We start from the raw sequence: 21,870 nt of genomic DNA, 5'->3' as shown, positions 1-21,870 counted from the left end.
TTGGTCGATGTCGGATGTATTTCATTCAGAAATACGTGAACAGGCCATCAAACCCTCTGATCATTATAGAAAAACTATTGCATGCATTATTGTTATGGCAGCACGGTGAAAATTGGTTAGAGCGTCTGCTTCACAGTTTTGAGGACCCGTGTTCAAATTCCGGCCCCGGCTGTGTGGAGTTTGCATGTTCTCCCCGTGCCTATGTGGGTTTTCTTTGAGTTCTCTGGTTTTCTCCCACAAATCCAAAAACATGCATGAATTGAATCACTTGCCCGTCACTGTGACACGAATGTTTGTTGCTCTGCGCCTGGTGATTGCTTGACAACCATTTCAGTCTACCCTGCCTCCTGCCCAATGACAACTGGAATAAGCTCCAGCATTCACTCTTGCAACCGTTGTGAGGATAAGCGGCTCAGATAATGGATGGATGGCATTACTATTATCACCATTAGTTATTATTTTTTCATGTCAGACGGCTGCTATGGGGGGTCGGCTGGGGCATCCACAAACGAGTGTGGGTGGGGTTAGATATACACTGTATGTTATCACCCCCTCATTTCTCATTTAATTAGAGCACCGGCTCTCATTGTCTGTTGCCACACCGGCCAAGAGCAGTCACAATGCTCCCGACACGCACCCACAATACAAGATGAAGTGCAACTAAGATATACTGTACATACATAACATGCACCCCCCCACCCCCAGCTGAACAACCCCCTAGAGGGCAACAGACTACCAACCCAATAAACATGAGAACTAATGAGTGCAATTAATATAGTATGTCACATGTTAGTTTAAGGGGACATTAAACTGGCAAATGATGTGAAATGGATGTGCATTGTAATTCATTCCAATAACCCAAATAGAAAATTGGGTTCTGTAAGCTTTGGGCTGTTTGCATTTCAGCGGCTCTAAACAGCATGATGCGGTGTTTATACTGCGTATGAGGCTGGACCACCAACAGCCACACTAAAGTAAGACTTTCTGAAAACACAAAGTCATTCTGACCTTTGAAAATAATAACAATGGCTCAAACTGTTTTTACTTCCTCTACATTTTGTGTGCAATGAGCTTGCTGGAAGGATCGATGATTTGCAATATTTTTGTGTTTTCGCCATTGGGGATTTAATTATCAGGCTACTAAATGCTTTACTGTCGTTGTGTTCTAACTCAATCGGAGTTTGACATATTTTTACACATATCAGTTGCGAGATGCTTATGTCCTCATAAAAAGTTGGTTTCCCTCTGAGGAACGTCTCAGTGGGAGAATGATGCTGTGACCTTGAGGAAGGCCAGTGGCAACATGAATAGCTAAACGACTTCAAGCAAGGCTTCCGGGTACTTCAGGTATCAGGTGTGGTGAAAGGATGCTACTTGTGAAACTCAACTCTCTAAACAAGTTGCATAACTTTGCTCTGTGCATAGATTTTTTTTCTTTTGAGGGTTTTATTGAGGAATTTGATCATGCCAATGGAATGTCTAAATCTGAGTGACCCTTTCAAAATCAGTATTGAAAGCAATAAAGGAGAACGCCACTCATTGAAAATAATGTATCAGATAGGTCATGTCATTGGTACTGAAATTTTAAAAGAAAGATTTTCATCAGATATCATTTAAGCTCGTTTATAACGGCAATTTTGAATGTTCCCGGTCGCTGACATTTTGGGAGTCAGATGAGCCGCGTCATGTGTTTGGGTACGTTCCTACAGTTATTGTCAGCGCTGATTTCTCAGATTTATCCTCATCTGATGAAGAAATACAAGCATCGGTTGAGTGGGAAGACGGAGGAATACGTCCATACAAATTTGAACCTGTGGCTGTCAATAATGTTGAATATTCGCCGCCAAAGCTCAGCTAACAGCCTCCCCGGCCGCCGAAGCTCGGCTAAAGGCCACCCCGGCTGCCAAAGCACGGCTAACGGCCTCCATCGCCGCCGGAACTTGCTCGTCAGACTCTGCGTCATTCCCATCCGAAGAACCATAACAGCCTGGAGCTCCGGGGGCCTTTGTTTACGCACTTATGTCCCGAGCGTAGGCCTCCGAGTAGTCGGACTCCGCGTCATTCCCGTCCGAAGAACCATCCGAATATTCAACATTATTGACAGCCACAGGTTCAAATATGTATGGGAGGCCGCAAGCCGAGCTTCGGCGGTGGAACTCGTTCGTCAGACTCTGCGTCATTCCCGTCCGTTTACCGCCACAGGTTCAAATCTGTATGGACGTATTCCTCATTCTTCCCGTGCCGTATGTAAATGTAGGACAACAAGATTCTCTCGTATTTACTTCTTGAAAGAGACACATTTTATTCAACAGGAGAATGTGGGCAGCTTAAAAAAGGCAGCAAAGTGGAAACTGTGGAAAATAATACTCCAGCGTGCAGAGATAAAACAGGGTGAGATAGGGTTGTTATGTGTTTGATCTGATCAATTCCAGCCGTGCACCCTCAAAAGGGACAAAAATACGGCGAGGATGTTCTCCATATGGAATCTGAAAACAGTGCACTGCAGAAAAATGGAGACTGCGGAGTATAATAAAGCTGTGTCAAGAGCTACGGCACAAAGGTAGGATGGTGTTATTGTGCGTTTATTTGTATAATTTCCAGTCATGTCTCCAGAGAAATTGTAGAATATTGTGGTGATAACATCCTCTTTATCGTACCTGAAAATGGAGCGCCGTATCGAAGTGGGGACAGTGTGGAGTATAACAATTCGGCATCCAGATATAAAGCACAGCGATGGGGCAACGTAGCATTAGCATTTCTTTGTCTCCACAAATGTCACAAAACCATGGCACTGATGATGACCTAACCCAGCATGGCAGCAAGGTGGAGAATATAATAATAAGTGTGTTAGCTAAGATGGGTAAGTTAATATTAGTTTTCCTTTTTATTTTTATAATTTATGGATGCTCAAGTGGTCCAAACATGCACCCATGGCATCCTACGTATGGTGTAGGAAAATGGAGCGCTGCGGCAAAGTGGAAACCGTGGTATATTACTGTACTACATTTCTTGCTCAAATTTGTTTTGGGTTGAAACTATCTGCTACTTACGCTAAAGTAGAGGACGAAAAGCACAGTTTGGCAGCCAAGAGGCAGTAAACGATATGTCAGCGTGCTGACAAATCCCCAAATGAGCACACCAATTTAGGGGACTTCTGGAAAGAGTAGCCCACACAAAGAGTTGATCCGTGTTATTAAACTCCAATTCAATACTTTGCGTGGATTTCTAAACACAGTTGACAAGGAAATGAAGCTCCGCAAGGATGAGATCCCACCCCCCGCCCCCCATTTATTTATTTATTTTTTTAAATTAAAGTGGGCCATGATAATGGAAACTTAACTGTGCATACAAAGCACCGTGGGATGTGACAGGGACAGCGAGAGGGAAGCTGTGCTGATCTGACAAAAACGCTTTTATAGGAAGTTTTCATTTATGTAACACAGGTCCAGAAACATTCACAGGCTCAGGGATGTTACCGCGTCGCAATGTTTGAATAAAGGGCATAAGAAGCATAAATGTCACCCCCATAGACGTCTAACCTTTTTCACAGCGCAAGTACTTCTTTAGCCAGGTATTGTTATAGTGACAAGAAAATACGGACTTCATAATAGAAAAATATTGACTAGTATGTAAGATAATGTATTATGGAAGATTCCAGCTATGACTGACAAACTACATTAAATATACTATGCGGTATTATCAATGTGGTATGAAAAAAAAAATCAATGTGTGGTAATTTTTAATAAAGGAAATATATTTCATGTTTTATAATAGTTTATAATGCATTGCATATCAAAAAGCATTTTGCCAAATTGTTTTAACATTATAAAAATTAATAAATAAAAGTATAAGGATTGTTAGCATATATTTGATGTATTTTCTGAAAATATTTATACAATATTTTTGTTATATAGCTAAAATATTTCAAAATGCAAGTAACGGTAAAAATAATATAATATATACATTACAATAAAACAAAACATTTCAAATAATATTAATTTTACTATAAATAGTAAATGTAAATACATGATTAAAAATGTGAAATATATGAAAACATTTTTCTTTCATCTTAATTCTATTTATTGAACTGGGCTGAGTTCAATTTTTATGCTAATTAAAACTAAAATGGGGTTGCTGATCACAAAACTGCAGTGGGAATTTTTCTTTTTTTTTTTTTTTTAATCACGTCAAGATAAGCATTCCATTCCACCGATTAACCGTAGTACGACACGGCAGCAGATTATGATTGGCCTCATCTTCAGCTCCGTGGCAACATGTCTGTGGAGTCCCAATCGAGATAGTGCGGCAATTGCTGTGCACAGCCCCCAACGGGTCCCTAACTATCAATTTCTCTGCAAACACAAAGCTTGCATTGTAGGAATTAAGAGGATTTGTGCCATATCCATTGTAAAATAAACAGTGCAATAATGTCTATTCCTTTCATATATATTTGTTTGAATTTTTTTAAACAATCACATATCTGTTAAGTACAGTTTTCTTCATTTAAAAAAAAAAAAAATATTTGATTGAGAAAAGCTGCTATGCGTTTTGGATTTTGGACCCGAAAATGAGTGAAAAACAGCTCTCAGACTCGAGTCCGCCATTGTTGCATTTGATACCTTCAGAAGTTGTCTTAAAAAAATAATTACTGTATTTTCGACGCTATAAGGCGGACCTTCAATGAATGGCCTATTTTAAGACTTTTTTCATTTATAAGGCGCACCGGATTATAAGGCGCATCACATTATAAGGCGCATAAAATAGACGCTACAGTAGAGGCTGGAGTTACCTTATGCATCCATTAGATGGAGCTGCACTAATGGCTAAATATTGATCCATAATCCATAATTAATCATAAACATAACCAGATTATAAGGGGCACCGTTGGCTTTTGAGAAAATTATAGGCTTTTAGGTGCGTCTTATAGTGCGGAAAATACGGGACCATAAAAATGATACAAATCCTACAAATCAAATAAATATTGGACAATTTTGCAGTTAAGATGGTGGTAGAGTTTGAAGCTCTCCAACACTGAGGCTTGTGTTACCTTTGAGGAAAACCGTTAGTACAAGTGACAGGGCAGTTAATGATGCTTCAGTTTAGGCCGTAGAGCGGCTGTCATCAACTACAAGCCGAGTAAAACTGTTCCTTTTTTTTTTTTTGGATACAAATGACTCTGCAAAGTGATATTGACATGGGACCGATGAGTCTGGCCTTTTGTCAGGGCAAGGGACGTGTCTTGTGGAAAAAAAAAAAAGAATTTTAAAAAGGACATGAATGAGTGCACACGGATAGAAGGACGAGGCTCCGACATGAACCCTCACGTATACACACGGTCTGTCAAACTGGACGACTCTCGTCACTTCCCTTTTACACAAATGGCTGAGTGACAGGTGGTAAATAGCTAGACGCGCTCCTGGACCGTTGTGCATCTGCGACCGACTCGCGGCTATAAAGAACGAAAGGGATGAACTGTTGACCCCGTGGCTCGTTCACCCTGAAGAGAAGCGCGCATCCCTCCAGCGCCCAGCACTGAGGGGGGGCCCGGCCCCTGAAAAAACACGATTGTCTGCAGGCCTACCAATAAGTCCTCTCCTTCCTTCTGTTGCAATTATTTGATTTCCTCCCATTTTGAGGAGCACGTGAGCGTAAAAGTCACCTGTTCTGTACCCTCCGAGACGAGCGCTGCTGTTGCAAAAATAATTAGATTATACGCTTTGGACACTCTGGGGTTAAGGTAGGGTTTGGTTTAGATGCAAAACACACAAATCATTTCTATTCAAAGTGACAGGAAATGGGTTCTCTTTTACAACATGGTCATGGCGAGAGGGGACATTAGTCATCAATTACTCGGGGTCCTCGGTTGATGATGGTCCGACCTTATACAAATTTGAGTTTGAGAACAGCGCTTGATGATCACATGAATCAGGAATCTCCGTTATCATCTCTACTTTTGTACCTACACGAAGCTCCTCAACTCACTTCATCATTGTTCTTTTGCACCCAAATGCCACAAAATGAAGGGGAGGAATAATAATTAATGCGTACACAAACGATATACTCTACATAGTGAGCCCACAATATTTTATACTTTTGGGTTATGAGGCTATGAAAGAGACCACATGACAAAGTCTGCCTTGATTCTATTAGCCCGTTGCACCAAGCTCGTTTGGAACCAGGAGACAGAACAGAGATCACCCAATCCTGAGAGCAGGCTGACAGTTACGATACTTACAAATAAGTCTGCAAAGCTGCCTTGCTGAACGGTGTCGTCAACGAATGGAGAGAATCTCAGACGGGTTAGCAATTCCAACACATTCAAATGACTTAACTACAAATAGAAGTTTAATGAATTAGAATTATTTTGTGACAAGGAAGCTTGCTTCACAATTGGTTGTATTAACCTACATTAAAGACGGGAGCTATAACTACGGAAATATATTGTTTAACATTAATTTGTTCTGTGGAAAACATTCATGATGAAACTTTAATGGGCCAATTGCATCCCTTGAGGGGGCGGGATTTATAATTGCACCATAAAATTACATAGAAATACATTCATACTAATCATTCTGCACGTTGTTTAAGTTAATATGCTTAGACTTAACATTATATTTGCATAAATGATCTATTTAATATATTAGCTAATATTGTTAGCTGTTACTTTCTGCCCTGTTACTCAAGTGAGGCGTTTTAGTAAAACAACAACAACAAAAAAAAAAGACATAAAATGATGTTGCCTGTGTTAGGTCAATACACATTTTGAGTAGTTCAATACAATATGTATACACTCAAAGAGCAAAAAGAACTATATGCTATCTATTCCGTGGACCAGGGTTCAAATCCCAGCCCCTGTCTGTGCAGAGCTTGCACCTTCTCCCCGTGTGCGGGGTACGTTAATTGAAGACTAAATTGACCGTAGGTGTGAATGTGAATGGTTTTTGTTTATATGTGGCCTGCGATTGGATGAGGACCAGTTCAGGGTCTACCACAGCTCTCGCCCGAAGATAGCTTCACAAAGATCTCCATAAAATTTGTTTGGGGAAAAAAAAAAAAAGCATCCTTATGATTTTCTCCCTTACGGTTTGCATTCATGCCAACATCCACCCATCATTTCCCCAACCCTCGTCACAACACTGCCTTACTGTCCTACGTACTTGTGTATCATCAATACACATCATTTTCGTTGGCCCGTGGTGAAGGACAGTTCTAAGAGTTAAATCTCGGACTTCCAGTGTGGACAGGTACTCAGACTGTCTCCCACATACCAAAAAAACGTGTTCGGTTCACTGCAGACTAAATTGTCAATAAAATCCCCTGCAGTTTCCGGGGGGGTGGGGGGTACACCCTGCCTCTCACCCACAGTCACCTGGAATAGGCTTGAGCTCAGTGTGACTCTAATGAGGAGAAATTGCTTTACTGTAGAAAATGGATAGATGGATAACCAGATGTTTATTTACTGCCTCGCAAAAGCCATTTTTTGAATGTCGCCGCTGAACCGAGTCCGTACACCACCTTATATCCTATTTGCTTTTATGCTGACTAAAGTGTCCCCCCCCCCAAACTTGACAGTGAATGACCAGGGAAGCTTTATCCAAGTCTGCCTCTCAAAAACATGACAGTGTGCAGAGCGTTTTATCACGCTGGCTTTTTTTTTTTTTTTTTTTTTTGCCAAGGCCAAGAAGAAGAGCTGATTCAAGGACTCGTGATCGTGATAACTCTGATTAACAATTTGGGAGGTCAACAGTGCAGTGACTAACAGCTTGCTTCCCTCCCCTTTTCTCATCCATGTCAGTGACAACAAAACCCAACAAGGACACAAGAGATAAATCGGCATGTATTGTAGTTTACCTCATGCCAAGTAACATATGGACTCAGAAGTGGTAATAATAAAGTCCCAACTGCATCCTGGCTTAGTATGATTTATGCTGTTTGGCCATAGTACAGAATAGAGCTCAGTGTAGTCATGAGGAACTTGCGAGGTTGGGGTCGATATACACAGTAGCACATATTTCCATTCATCAGGGTAAAGTTTTTTTTTTAATATTGATCAGCACATTACTCACTGACCCTTGGAACTTTTCCTCATTTGACCATTTTAGATGTTGAATCAAGACGTTGGATGTTGTAGCTGACAAAAACAAACCACCTTGACAATCCAGTTTAATTCAAGGAAAAAAACAAAAAAGTATTCTTATTTTGGTTCAGCCAGTACACAACCAGGCATACCAAGTTCCCATATGTAACATATTAGCTAAGTGATAGGCCACAAATTTACACCATAAACAAATACTGTGGAGCTTCGCTTCTGGCTAGCAGAAGTCTTGGCTAGACAAATTCTTTGGGCAGGACATCACATTATAATGAAATGGTCTTTGAAAATATGAAAAACTGTACACGTTTTCAGAGATCATTTTTGAAAAACTAAATGTTGTTTTCCTTAATTTCTATAAATGGAATCACAACTTTGCAACAATTGAAGATATGGGTGTCATGATAGAAACAGTTGAGAACTGGCTTAAGTGACAACCCGAGACATGTGGTTGTAGACAACCACGTAGTTGTATCCTGCTCCAATTTTTTTTTACCATGCTTACATGTGCCATAAAAAAAATCAATTATCAGAAAATTAAAATGTCAACCTTTGTTTTACTTTGCTAGTACTGTAATTTCTGACCTACAACCTATTTGTCGATACCTTTTATTTTAATTGGCCCTGTTAGCGTTAGCGCTAGCTTTACCACAGCATTAGCATTAGTGCTAGCTTTAGTGCGGCACTAGTTTTAGTGCGGTGCTAGCGTTAAACTTTTTCTGTGTACCCTCTTTTTTGTAAAACTCTCGTGTTTCAATGTGGGTTTCAATTTGGGCGCTAGTGGCTTTTACACAGCTGCGGCATATGTACGTACCAAATGGTATTTCCTTTACAAATGTACTTGGTGAGGCTTGTAGCCAGGTGCACACTGTAGGCTGGGAATTATGGTACTTATTAGGCCCAAAGGTAAGTCGGAGACCCAGCGAGCGAGTTGGCGTGAGTGATGGGGCAATCACAGGGCACCTATACAGTATACAAAAAAATAAAATAAATAAAAATAGACTCAAATTTGCACCTACATACACTTTAGAATGGCTGAGCAACTCAACTTGCATGCATGTATTTGAACCGTGGGAGGAAATTGTAGTACCTGGAGAAAACCCACACAAGCACAACTACATCCGTACTCTGCACGGCAAGACCGGAGCTGATTCAAACCCCGATTGTCAAAAGTGTGAGACAGGCAGGCTCATGACCTCACCAACTGTCATGTTAAGCCCCCCCCATCCACCAAAAAAAATATTTAAATATTAGTCTTCCAGATTTTAAGAACAAATATTTGAAACTGGCGTGGCACGGTGGATCAGGTGCAAAAGCACAGTTCTGAGGACCCGGGTTCGATCCCGGCCCCCTCTGTGCGGAGTTTGCATGTTCTCCCCATGCTTGCATGGGTTTTCTCCGGGCACTCTGGCTTCCTCCCACATTCCAAAAACATGCAACATTAATTAGACACTCTAAATTGCCCCCAAGTGTGATTGTGAGTGCAACTGATGTCTGTCTCTCGGTGCCCTGTGATTGACTGGCGACCAATTCAGGGTGTACTCCGCCTCCTACCCGTTGACACCTGGGATAGGCTCTAGCACTCCCCGTGACCCTTGTGAAGATAAGCGCCTAGGAAGACGGATGGATCGATGTTTGAAACTTATTTATGTGGAACATATCCTCCATTATCATTAAATGGAAAAATTGAACTATTCATTGTCTTTTTAGCTCAGGCCTAAGCCTTGTCTAATTGAAAAGTATTGGGGTTTTTTTTGGCACCGAATTGGTGCCAAGGAACTACTGTAAATACTGTTGGAGCGTAGGGAGGAATTTTAATTAGACAGTCCATCACCCTGTCTAAAGGAAAAGTAGTGCTTTCGCCAAAAGAAGCAGTGCTTGGCCCCGGTGTACAATGTTTTCGAAAATCCAAAACTGAAGTCACTATTCATTAAAACAAAATTAACATGCCTTTGTCACTATCAGGAGATCAATATTCAAATCTCAATTTGTGGAGTTGACTGCAATTCCCCTGCAATTGGCTGCTGATTATTTGTGGGTGTATCCAGCCTCTCGCCCAAAGCCAGCAGAGACAGTTTCTTGTTATCCGCAACTGCAATGTGGAAAAAAAACAAAGTCTAGAAAATGGAAGCATGGACACCAACAAGAAAACAGCTTAGTTGAAAAATCACATTAACTTCATCGCATTCGAAAGCCATAAACATGCTCTTCGATGATAAAAATGCAAAGATTGAGATGTGGCAGTGTCTTCCCCTGACTGCCGGTGATTCCTTTGGCTTTTAATATAGTGCGCTTCTCAAAGTTATTGTCTGCACCTTAATGTTGCATTGCGGCAGTTGAAATAGAGGCACATAAAACGGGCCGCTAAGAGGCCAGCGGTTATTCGTCAGCTGCGAGCAATTTTAGGCCTTCCATCAAATCCACTTTTTAATACCCGCGCATTCATCTGAAGGGAGGAACTTGATGCAGAGCTCCCACATGCATTCGCTCGGGTCCGTGCTCAACCCTAAACTAGTCGCCATTAATCGTGGACACGATTTGCCCACAGACACTATTATACATTGAATGCAGTGCTTATGCAAATAGTGGGCAGAGGTGTTTAGAGACGCCTATTTGAGGCAAGGTTTTTACTTATAACACATTGTATACGTTCTTTGCAACAATATTAAACCATGAAAAGTTACATTTAAAACAAATACTAAGGCAATAGTAGAGAAATGCAGTAAAATGGCCGCACACAACATTGTGGAGCGACTATATTTGGGTAACTGGAACATCAACGCTATAATTCGACACTTCACCTGAGAGACAGTTTTCGGGGTTAGGAAGTGCTGCTGTTTTGGTTTGCAGCAAAGTTCAAGTGTACTCAAATGTGATCCACGGGTACCGTAATTCCCGGCCTCCAGAGCGCACTTGGTTACAAGCCTCACCGAGTACATTTATAAAGGAAATACCCTTTGGTACATGTATAGGCCGCAGCTCGTTAAAGCTGCAAGTCCCCACATTGAAACACGACACATTTACAAAGAAAGATGGTACACAGAAAGACTTTAACCCTAGCGCTGTGTTAACGCTAGAGCTAACGCTAGCGCCGCGATAAAGCTAGGACAAACGCTAACAGGGCCGGTTAAAATAAAACCTATCGGTAAATATCACAGAGACACGCCAGTAACACAGCAGCAAGACGCTAGCACAGCACCAACACTAGTGGAACGCTAACAGGGCCGCTACAAGTCACTTCCTCGGCACATATATTCCACTAGTCTCATTCTTACCTTTTCCGCTCAAGTGGCCCCTTGTGACCGTTAGTAAAAAATGCACAAATTAGCCGCATCACCGCATAGACCGCAGGGTTGAAAGCGTGTGAAAAATGTCGTGGCTTGTAGGCTGGAAGTTTCAGTACTACTTTTCTGGTGTTTTACAATTGAGCAATGTCAAATATTATGGAAAAATAGCAAGAAAAGAACCAGACCGGTCATTGCTCCAATAGTGGAACACAATTTTGGAGTGTGACCTTGTCAGAGTATTCCGGAAAGCTAATTGATGCCGTCCCCACGTAATGGAAAATCATTTTTCATAGTGCACACGTAAGGGTAACAACATGAGGTCAAACACCAAACTTTACTGCACATGCATAATTATCTTCTGGATTATTTTTTTTACATAACAATCAGAACCTGCAGAACATATAAATACATCAACCTTGAGTGCCCTCTGCGGTTAATATCCATGAGCCCCCCTCCCCCATGAAGCCCGAAAAAAAAAAAAAAAAAAAAACACTATCACTAGTGTGGACCTTGCTGTATAATCTGGTTTGCATACGCATCTCAAGCCTCTTTTTTTGTGACCATGAAGTCCAAATGATGTGAAGGAAAATTGTTAATCACCAGACATTTTGTTGACACGGACTTTTCTCATCCTTTTGTCGACCCCCCCATCTAGCCTTGCATTAGATGCTGTATTTTCAAATTACTCATGCTAAGTGCACATAGTGCGTAATGGCCAAAAAGCTAAAAATGGTGGTGGCGGTGGTGGGGGAATTAAGGCTGAGCAAGCTTTACTGTGACTGTTCATGTTTTTAGAGCGAAGACTCAAAACGAATGCATTATTAGGGCAGTCGTTCACAAATTTCCTAGTGAGAACCACTTCGGAAAATACTTCTCTGTCCAAGTACAACCATTATGACGAACATACAGCCATAAACCAGTTTAAAATGGCTTCTCGAAAACAAAAAGGTTATTTAATTCGATTGTGAGGTAATGTAGGATTACGGATTGTAAATGTATTTTTTTCAAGTTAAATCTGCGTGTCAATTTATCGCATTAATTGCGATTAATTCAGTAGTCATATTTAGTGCTTGTGTTTTTATAATTAATCTACTTTTTAATCCATGCACTGTCTTTCTGTATGGACGCAAATTGTTTTATAGGAGTAGGCTTGTATTTGTGTTGCTTTGCCTCCCTCTGATGGTGTTTTATGAGAATTATTTTAGGTTAAATTCAAGTTCATGTTGTGAAAGGTTGATTTCCACTGATATGAAGCATTTTTAGTCTACCACATCACTACCTGCACACTTTGCGTATGAGAATGTCCAAGACTTGCAGCCTGACAAAAGTACTTTTTCATGATGACCAATGTTATTTTTGATGCGTTAAACTACAGCAATGCCAGTCATATTTTGTAGGTACAGAATGACAAAAGAACACAGCAATATCCATCCATCCATCCATCTATTTTCTTAGCCGCTTATCCTCACAAGGGTCGCGGGAGTGCTGGAGCCCATCCCAGCTGTCAACGGGCAGGAGGCGGGGTACACCCTGAACTGGTTGCCAGCCAATCGCGGGGCACATAGTCGCACTCACAATCACACCTCGGGGCAATTTAGAGTGTCCAATTCATGTTGCATGTTTTTGGGATGTGGGAGAAAACTGGAGTGCCCAAAGAAAACCCACGCAGGCACGGGGAGAACATGCAAACTCCACACAGGCGGATCCGGGATTGAACCCGATACCTCACAATTGTGAGGCTAATGATTTCCAGCTGATCCATCGTGCCATCACAGCAATATTTATCTACTTATATTAAAATAATATAATATTTTCTTGAACTCCTTAACAAAACTAAGTACTAATCCATTTTATTGAATGATTCTACAATATCACACCCTACAAAAGGTGGGCCCCTTGTGGTATGTGTAAGCGTCTTTGATAATCACAGGAATAGACAATGACGCAATCCTGAAGTTCTTCGTTGGAGGGAGGGGGGGTTGCTTAAGGGGACCTCAACAGTAGCCATTAAGTGGACTAGAATTTCTCCTTTTTTGGGAGGGGGGCAACCCAACCCATGACCTTCCGTCATCAATTTCCGAGTCTTTACAGATGAGCAACTCAGATCCCAGTGATGTGTTTAATGTCTGTCGGTATATTAAAAATAAAGAGTAAATGAACTATTATACAAGCAAATTCAGTATTGTCCGTGTAACCTTGTAAGCAGCCAGTATGTCATGACAAAAAGATCCACAATATTCTAAATTCATACACGTCGATGACAAAGTCTTTTGAGGACATCAAGGCAGCAGCTCAGGGCTTAAGCGTCAGGTACGATGAGCTGATGAAAGCTGTACTGTCTCCCTTGCAACAGTTTTATTGCATCGCGGTGTCATTAAAAAGGAAAATAAAGAATGACAGGTGATGGGTGATGCTTTCACTCTTCATTCCTCACTCCCTTCAAAAAGAGAGACTTGTCAAGATTGGCGCTCGGAAAGTTACCGCTACTCCTTGATCTGATTGGACTCTCGTGGATGTCGCGCTGGCAACCTTCATCCAATCACAGACTTCCATTCTTCAAATTTTTATTTGCACAGCAATCCTAACCCTGCCTGCATCAAATCCGCGGCACTGTCAACAGAAACACTGTTCACCAACCTGACAGAAGAAGACTTCTTCAGAAATTGTGTGTGAATACTGAAGTGCTGTCGCTGAAGTGAAATGCCTTTTAATGAATTGATATGATCCTGTACTGACTGTGTGTAAAATTTCTACTGGGAATCGCCTAAACTCCTTCTTCTTCTTCTTTTTCATTCGGCTTGTCGCGTTAGGGGTCGCCACAGTGTGTCATCTTTTTCATCTAAGCCTATCTCGTGCATCTTCCTCTCTAACACCCACTGTCCTCATGTCCTCCCTCACAACATCCATCAACCTTCTCTTTGGTCTTCCTCTCGCTCTTTTGCCTGGCAGCTCCATCCTCAGCACCCTTCTACCAATATACTCACTCTTGAATCTGGACATGTCCAAACCATCGATGTCTACTCTCTCGAACCTTGTCTCCAAAACATCCAACTTTGGCTGTCCCTCTAATGAGCTCATTTCTAGTCCTATCCAATCTGCTCACTTCAAGTGAGAACCTCAGCATCTTCATTTCTGCTACCACCAGTTCTACTTTCTGTTGTTTCTTCAGTGTCACCGTCTCTAATCCGTACATCATGGCTGGCCTCACCACTGTTTTATAAACTTTGCCCTTCATCCTAGCGGAGACTCTTCTCTCATATAACACACCAGACACCTTCAGCCGTTCCAACCTGCTTGGACCCGTTTCTTCACTTCCTTAACACACTCTCCATTGCTCTGTATTGTTGACTCCAAGTATTTGAAGTCGTCCACCCTCGCTATCTCTTCTCCCTGCAGCGTCACTCTTCCTCTTCCACCCTCACATTCATGCACATATATTCTGTTTTACCTCGGCTCATCTTCCTTCCTCTCCTTTCCAGTGCGTACCTACATTTTTCTAATTGTTCCTCCACTTGTTCCCTGCTTTCATTGCAGATCACAATATAATCTGCGGACATCATGGTGCAAGGAGATTCCAGTCTAACCTCATCTGTCAGCCTACCCATTACCATAGCGAACAGGAAAGGGGTCAGAACTGAGTCGCCCAAACACCAAGCATAAATATGTTAATTTGGCAAAATAGTGACCTGAAAATGGAAAGAAAACTAATCCTGAAAGAAAACCGAACGATTTCAATCAGTTGAGAAATGCTAGTGATAAGATACTTTTTTTTTTTTTTTTTAGAAAGTCTGCTTTCATTTATGATCTGTGTATTGGCAAATGTGAAACAGATAAAAAATGAGAATTTGGGGGAGGTGAAACAATTCCGTAGTCCTGAATGAGCTGAAGAGGTCAAAGTTGGAGTGGTTTGAATTGGGAATTGAAAAACTTTTCAATATGCCATGATTAAGCTGAACATGTCACCGTTGGAATCATTTAAATGGTAATTTAATATGTGGACAACTTTCAGCTCAGCATTGAAAATGGCTTAATTAATGACAATTGGAGTGTCAAAAATGCAGAGGATCGACTGTTTATCTGTTACTTTGCGTGACGTCTTGTTTCTACAGCTGTGGAAGAGACGGTAAATGTTCCCTACGAGCGCTTCTGTGATTTCATTTGCAGGCGTAAAGAGTGGAAATTGCCATGCTGTGACAACACCGTTTGAGCCTGTTATCGCATACCATGCGTACATTGTCATAACTGAGCTGCAGAGAGCAAACTTACAAACATTAATGCAGCTTAAGCACACAAAATGTTGACATAAGTTGTTTTAACTGCCAGGTTTGAATCAACATATGCTCTACAAACATTAAGCAAGCTCGAGATGACAACAGCTAAGTAGACAACATTCACATCAAAGTGAACTTATTAAAAAAAAAAATCTGAAGATGGTATATCTGCATTTCATGCAAGTAGAAATCATCACTTATTTATGAGGCATCCAAACATTTTTTTACAGTCAATACCCATCGTCGGTACGTGAATAAGGACTTTCATAAACAACAAAGCAAAATAATAGCTTTTCTTTATTCAGCGTGTATTTAAGTCAACCACCCTTATTTTTATATCGAGAATAAATAGGAGGCATCCGTTGGAGGTGTAGCACTTTTCTGAGGGGACAAAACTGAGGCTTCAATTCAAGTTTATCCACTTTTTTTTTGTTAGAGGAAAAAAGTCGACGTCAAGTCGAGGTGTAGCTTTTATTTTTTCGATTAGCCACACTGATTTTTTTTCCCTACGGAGGGAAAAAAAAGTGTCACTAAGAGGTGCAGAATTAAATTATTAAAGTTGTCGTAATAACTTTTTTTTTTCCACCCGCTGAGGGGATAAAGGACACTTCAATCTGAGTAGCAGCATTATTTTATTCAAGTGGATGACAGTTTATTTGCTGAAGGGGAAATGGCAGGCATGATTTGACGTGTGTCATTTATTCGTTCGATTGGCCGGGACTATTTCTTCCCTTGATCCGTCGATTTGACGGGAAACATTTATTTACGCAAGTGGATGATGCCCTTTTATTGCCTGAGGAGGAAAAATTCAGCCATCTGTTGGAGTTGTGGTATTAAAGAGTCAAACAGCAATACATTTGAGTATCATTAACGCCCAAAGTTCCAAATAAATTAAAGCCGTTGGAGGAAAAAATAAAACCACAGATCGTTGTTTATAAGCATCTGTGTTACTATTATACTCTTGTGGCAGAACAGATGGCACACAAAGCAAAGTTTTGGATCCTTACAACAACTCATCACTTTAGCTTAAAATAACAACTGAAAGCAAAAGTAAACTATGAATTTGGTACTACAGGAGAATGATGACTAGCCGGGAACTATCATCACAAACAGATATTCAGCCTCATAGGCTCCTCACGGAGGCAAGTAATGAATGACATTTAAATGTTAAATAAATCTCTGTCTTATTGGCATTAATTAGGCGGATTAGAGGCAAATATCAGGAGGAGATTCCAATGTTTTTGGCATTTCTAGAGGTCTCGCAAATCATAGTGATGTGCATTAGTCCTGCATTAGCCCATTACACCTGACACACCAGCGTAATCTCTTCACTCACAATAATGGGATAATTGCAAATTTGACACCCCGAATAACTGTCCCCGTGTTTGCCAGAACACGTAAGTGCTGCGGCTTGTACTGTTTGATGCATTTAGTAAGCCACTGCAATAATGCAGGACTAAACATCTTGAAAAAGCTGTACTGGACTAGAGTATTTCGAGCCCATTTATCTAGTATTCCTAAAACGTTTGAGCCGTTCAAAGGATAACAAGTGCTCTTCACATTGGCGTCATGTAAACATGGGGGGGGGGGGGGGGGCATATATTCAACTCAACTGCAGCCCCCGAGTATTAGATTTTAGTTGTGACAGATTATTACAATTTGCACCAAGTGAAACTGGAGTTTAAACCTATATATAAAAAAAAAAAGGGCTACTATCAAAACACGACACAAACCGAAGCAGATTTGTGATGGCCACACACATGCCAGAATCTAGCGATAAGTGCTAAAACAGCATCTCTGCAAAATGACAGTCACGATACAAAACGTGGAAATTCTCGACAAGTCATCTGAGAGGCATGACTTGAGTTCAAACAGGTTGTGTGGATGGGGAAGGGTTATATTTCGATAAATTGCAGCACGATCACAAGGCAAAGTCTATGAGAATGTTGAATACTCTGCCCCTGCTGTTTTGGGTAGCAAAAACTTTGAACAGGGTTAGAAATTAACTAGTGTATGTTTTATAACTCATGAAAATGGAGGCACGCACTGGAAAGGAGAGGAATGAAGATTAGCCATAGTAAAACAGAATATATGTGTATGATGACACGCCGTGGCGACCCCAAACAGAACAAGGTGAAAGGAAAAGAAGACGATGTTTTACAAATCATGATCCACTTTTATTTATATATATGGGGAATTTGGAAGATTACATCTATTAGAGTGTAGGCATTTATTTGTAGACTCATACATCTGAGAAACCTGTCTCAGGAATTGTTTATTTCATGTCTATTTAAGGTCTCCTTTCATTTCTGATTGAGGAATGAATGGAGACAACATCTATTGGATGGTAAGCCTCTGTTTGTACACACATGGACATGACTACGTAGCATTCACTTCAGAATGTATTGATATGTGAACCATTGCTAAAGATGCTGCCTCCCTATTGCACAGGATCATCATTAACAATGTAAAGGGAACTTATTTATTTGTTATACTTTTTAATACATCTTAGAGACTATTAATGTCCTCTGGTATGTGATGAGTCGTGCAAATCAGCGTCTTTTGGACCGGTGTTGGTAATTTAGGGGACAAGAACAGACAAGGAGAAATGGGAGAGAACGAGATGAGCATTTTGAGACTGTTATAGTCTTCAGATGCTACTAATCACAGCGGCTACTCTCATTTCCTTTAAATGGGGCGCAAATGATGGTTTGGATGTCGACATGGCACTATTTTTAGTGGGTAACGGGACAACGCGTAAGTGCAGCAATCTCTCTGCTCTGCCCATGACGTGGCAATTGACATGAGCGAGTAACCTTAAATACGATTAGTGTCCTGATTCGATCTTTGAGATTGGAAATCCATCTGATGCAAGCAATAAAAAAGGAATCAGATTGGATCGGACTGGATCAGAAATCTCAGATTTTACTACTATGACACAAGCAGCCCATTGAATGTTTCACTCCCGTACTTCAATCGAGCAGCATCCAGAGAGTCCCAATAATCATAACAATAGATTGGTAGACTGCTAACATAGTACCAAGGAGTAAGCGTAAATGTTACTAGATTAAAGTCTTTTATTGACACGCCAGTTGAAGTTCATGTAAAACTAAACAGACGCAGACTTAGTCTCGTTCTTTGTTTTCGTTCACAAAAATGCTAGCTAAAAAGCTAACACACAATGAAAGAAAAACACCAGACGACATAATGAAAGCATTAAACTTGAAACACTCTCAAAATAATGAAAATTGGTATCCTAAGACTGCATAAACATACCCGTACATAAAATTATCATAATAATACACTGACATATGCTTCAAACTGTGAAAAAATGGGTTATAATTACAATATCTGACAGTGATTTCTTCTAGTTTCTCTGTTACTGCAAGTGTGTTGCTCATTGCGTGCACAGCACTGCCTCTCAGAGGTGAAGACATGAACAGCAGCTACTTTATGTAACCTAATAGATGATAATAATAATAATAATAAATGGGTAAATTTTTACCTAATGTTGCTGATTATTGTTCTCCGAGTAATATCACTTGGTAATGGAAATCATCGGAGTCCTCTGTGCAAGTGATAGTCCATGAGATAATTACAGGTAACTCCCATATTTTTTTCCTGATGGGGAAAATGGAGGTGCTTACTTGTCTTACGAGGGTAACAGTCACTGATTGGAGGCTCTGCATATATTGGAGGGTTAGACGGTATTTTAGGAAATACACTGACGCTTTCACAATTTAAATTGACTCGGAAACTCAAAGATACAGAAAGAGCCACAATTATCGCGGCAGCTGAACGCATGTATGTTGTGCACAAGCACATTTGATGAGCGGATTCAATCCCGTTGTTTGAATGAACTGAATTCTTTTGCAGAGCGCGTCTGTTGCAAATTGATACTTTACAGCAGCCTCAATAACAGCGCAGCTGCTCTGATATCTGCTTGCAAAATACATCATTTAGAAGCTTTTAAACACAGTTACCAGTGGCCTGTGTGGCCCTTATTCCGACAAAGTTATCCAAAATCAAACAAAACCCTGAAAGCCATTCAAACTATCACAACAATTAGAACAGGAGGCTTCACATCACTTTTTCTCATTGCCACTTTTTCTTTTTCTACCGGATCTCCAACGCAATCAATAAGCTGAGACTTAATGAAGACAGCCCAACCTTAGCCGATGTGCCAAAATTGATTGTGCCTTTAAAAAAATGACTTTTTCATGGCAATTCGTCTTTTTTGTGTTGATTTGAAACTATACTTTGGGAGGAGAAGGGGTAGAGGGAGGACTCATTACCAGAGGGAAAGCTAATCTATACTCCTGACAACTCCTTTAAAGAATCATTGGGTATTTACCTTTGCCAAGATAGGATCAGCGAAAATCATCAAACATGAGGTGAAAGTAATTCTTCATTATGAAACTGGTGAAATGTTCAGTGGCTTGGGAAAAAAACAAAAAAACCCAATTATTGTTATTTCTGTTGTTTATCGCTTCTCCCCACCAAAGCTTTTTAAAATTAGTATGCTCCTCAGTGTACAATCCAAAGTAAGCCGCCATCTCTAGTATTGCTTGAGCACGACGACAATTCAAATCTATTACAGCCAGAATCAGTCACTAAAGCATACAGAAGTTTCTATTCAAGCAATAATTCATCTTTACGGATGCCACATCTGCTCCGTGGACGGTCTCTCTTATGATAGAGATGTACACTGCGACACACGGCGCTATCAGTACAGTTAATTGCTGCCCTCTTATTGGCGCTACGCGTTTTCGAGGTGTGGTGTTTATGTGTTCACCTGGATAACAGTAATCACTATCACTATATTCGATGGAAAAAGGATGCGTCTATTTCAGGTGTGGCATTTTATTCAGCTGAATGACGCATTTTCTGAGGGGGAATAAGAAGAGCTTTGCTTTTTCTGAATGGGCGAAAAGGATGGGTCCATTTGAGGTCCACCCTTTACGCTAGCGGGTTAAAAAAAACATTTTTCTGATTGGGTTCTTAATTCATTTAGGTGGATATTTTCTTTTTCATTCCTGATGGGGAAAAAACAGCTACCTTTTCAAGGTGTATTAAATGGTCAATTCAATATTGAATTTTATTTTTTTTTTTGGGGGTGGGGGTGGGGGCAGGGGGTTGGCAGACTGTTTTTTTTTTCCCGGTGTGGCATTTACTTTATTGGAATTGTATGACCCACTCTGGCTTACACTTTTTCTCATGAACGGAAAAGAGGACGCATCTAGCTAGGTGAGGCCTATACTTCGTCAAGGTGGTTAATTGAAGTGTGCCGTTCGATAACAGTACAACTACTTAACAGTAAGTAGGCAGTCCCTTTGGTTAGGAATGATCATTAAACGCTATGTGTTAAATTTTTAATGGCTCGTGTTAAGGTTTCGTACATGTAATCTGCATTCTGTGCTCAGGAATCAACACAAATCAGTTTATATTTGTATTTATTACTGTACGAGCGACTATCCCAGACCCGTTTAAGCTCACTGACAGCGTCTAAAGGAGAGTCAGCCATCCCTCCACGTACAGTACGCTTTGACACTATGAAAATGATGTAACTATTCTCTGAGGCGTCCTTGTGAAGTTCGGTGGGTGCCACTTTTCACGCCGTTAACTACTACCTACTAGGTTTATTCACAGCGTGGAGATATGCTCAAAAACAATCCCCAGCACACCCACAAAGCGGTACAATTGCACCAATTGATCTTGAGCTTTTTTCCGCCCTGTCTGCGGCAAGCTTCTCCCCCCCCCCACCCCATTCTCATCAGCTCAAGCCCACGGATTTCCAAGTCGCAAAATAGACATACTCTGGTGTTGAAATTCAACAAGAGCACGTTTATGAAAGGTTTGTATATGGTTGCTCGGATTTAAGTGCATAAGTAACGATATATTTCAATATAGGAGTGTCAGATCAATTATAAGACCGTTATCCAACACAGGGCTCGTTTCCCTGATAACTACCTCCACAATGAATTTCTCCACCAATGACATGGCAGCTAACACCAATGCTGGTCGAACATTCAGATCAGAAAAGCCACTTTGAAACGGCGACTGAGCGCATTATCATCCATCCATCCGTTTTCTTTGCCGGTTATCCTCACAAGGTTTGCAGGAGTGCTGGAGCCTATCCCGGCTGTAAAAGGGAAGGAGGCGGGGTACACCCAGCCAATTGCATGGGACAAAGAGACAAACAGTCACACTCACAATCACA

General features: G+C 40.9%; 1 protein-coding gene across 10 annotated transcripts in view; it reads right to left on the bottom strand.

The window, feature by feature from the left end:
* The window catches only part of insyn1 (inhibitory synaptic factor 1), a 194,740-nt gene that overhangs the window by 50,849 nt on the left and 122,021 nt on the right, over positions 1 to 21,870 (bottom strand). For 2 of the 10 annotated variants that reach the window (XR_009794191.1, XR_009794193.1), the window contains one exon: positions 10,047 to 10,184. The exons of the other annotated variants lie outside the window; for them this stretch is intronic. The gene's annotated coding sequence lies outside the window, so the exon portion shown is untranslated. Of the gene's footprint in view, positions 1 to 10,046; positions 10,185 to 21,870 lie in introns of those variants that run through there. 10 annotated transcript variants of the gene reach the window in all.

The sequence above is a fragment of the Syngnathoides biaculeatus genome, chromosome 3, assembly GCF_019802595.1.
Source record: "Syngnathoides biaculeatus isolate LvHL_M chromosome 3, ASM1980259v1, whole genome shotgun sequence".
In the NCBI taxonomy this organism is placed as follows: domain Eukaryota; kingdom Metazoa; phylum Chordata; class Actinopteri; order Syngnathiformes; family Syngnathidae; genus Syngnathoides; species Syngnathoides biaculeatus.
This window is presented reverse-complemented; position numbering and strand designations above follow the sequence as displayed.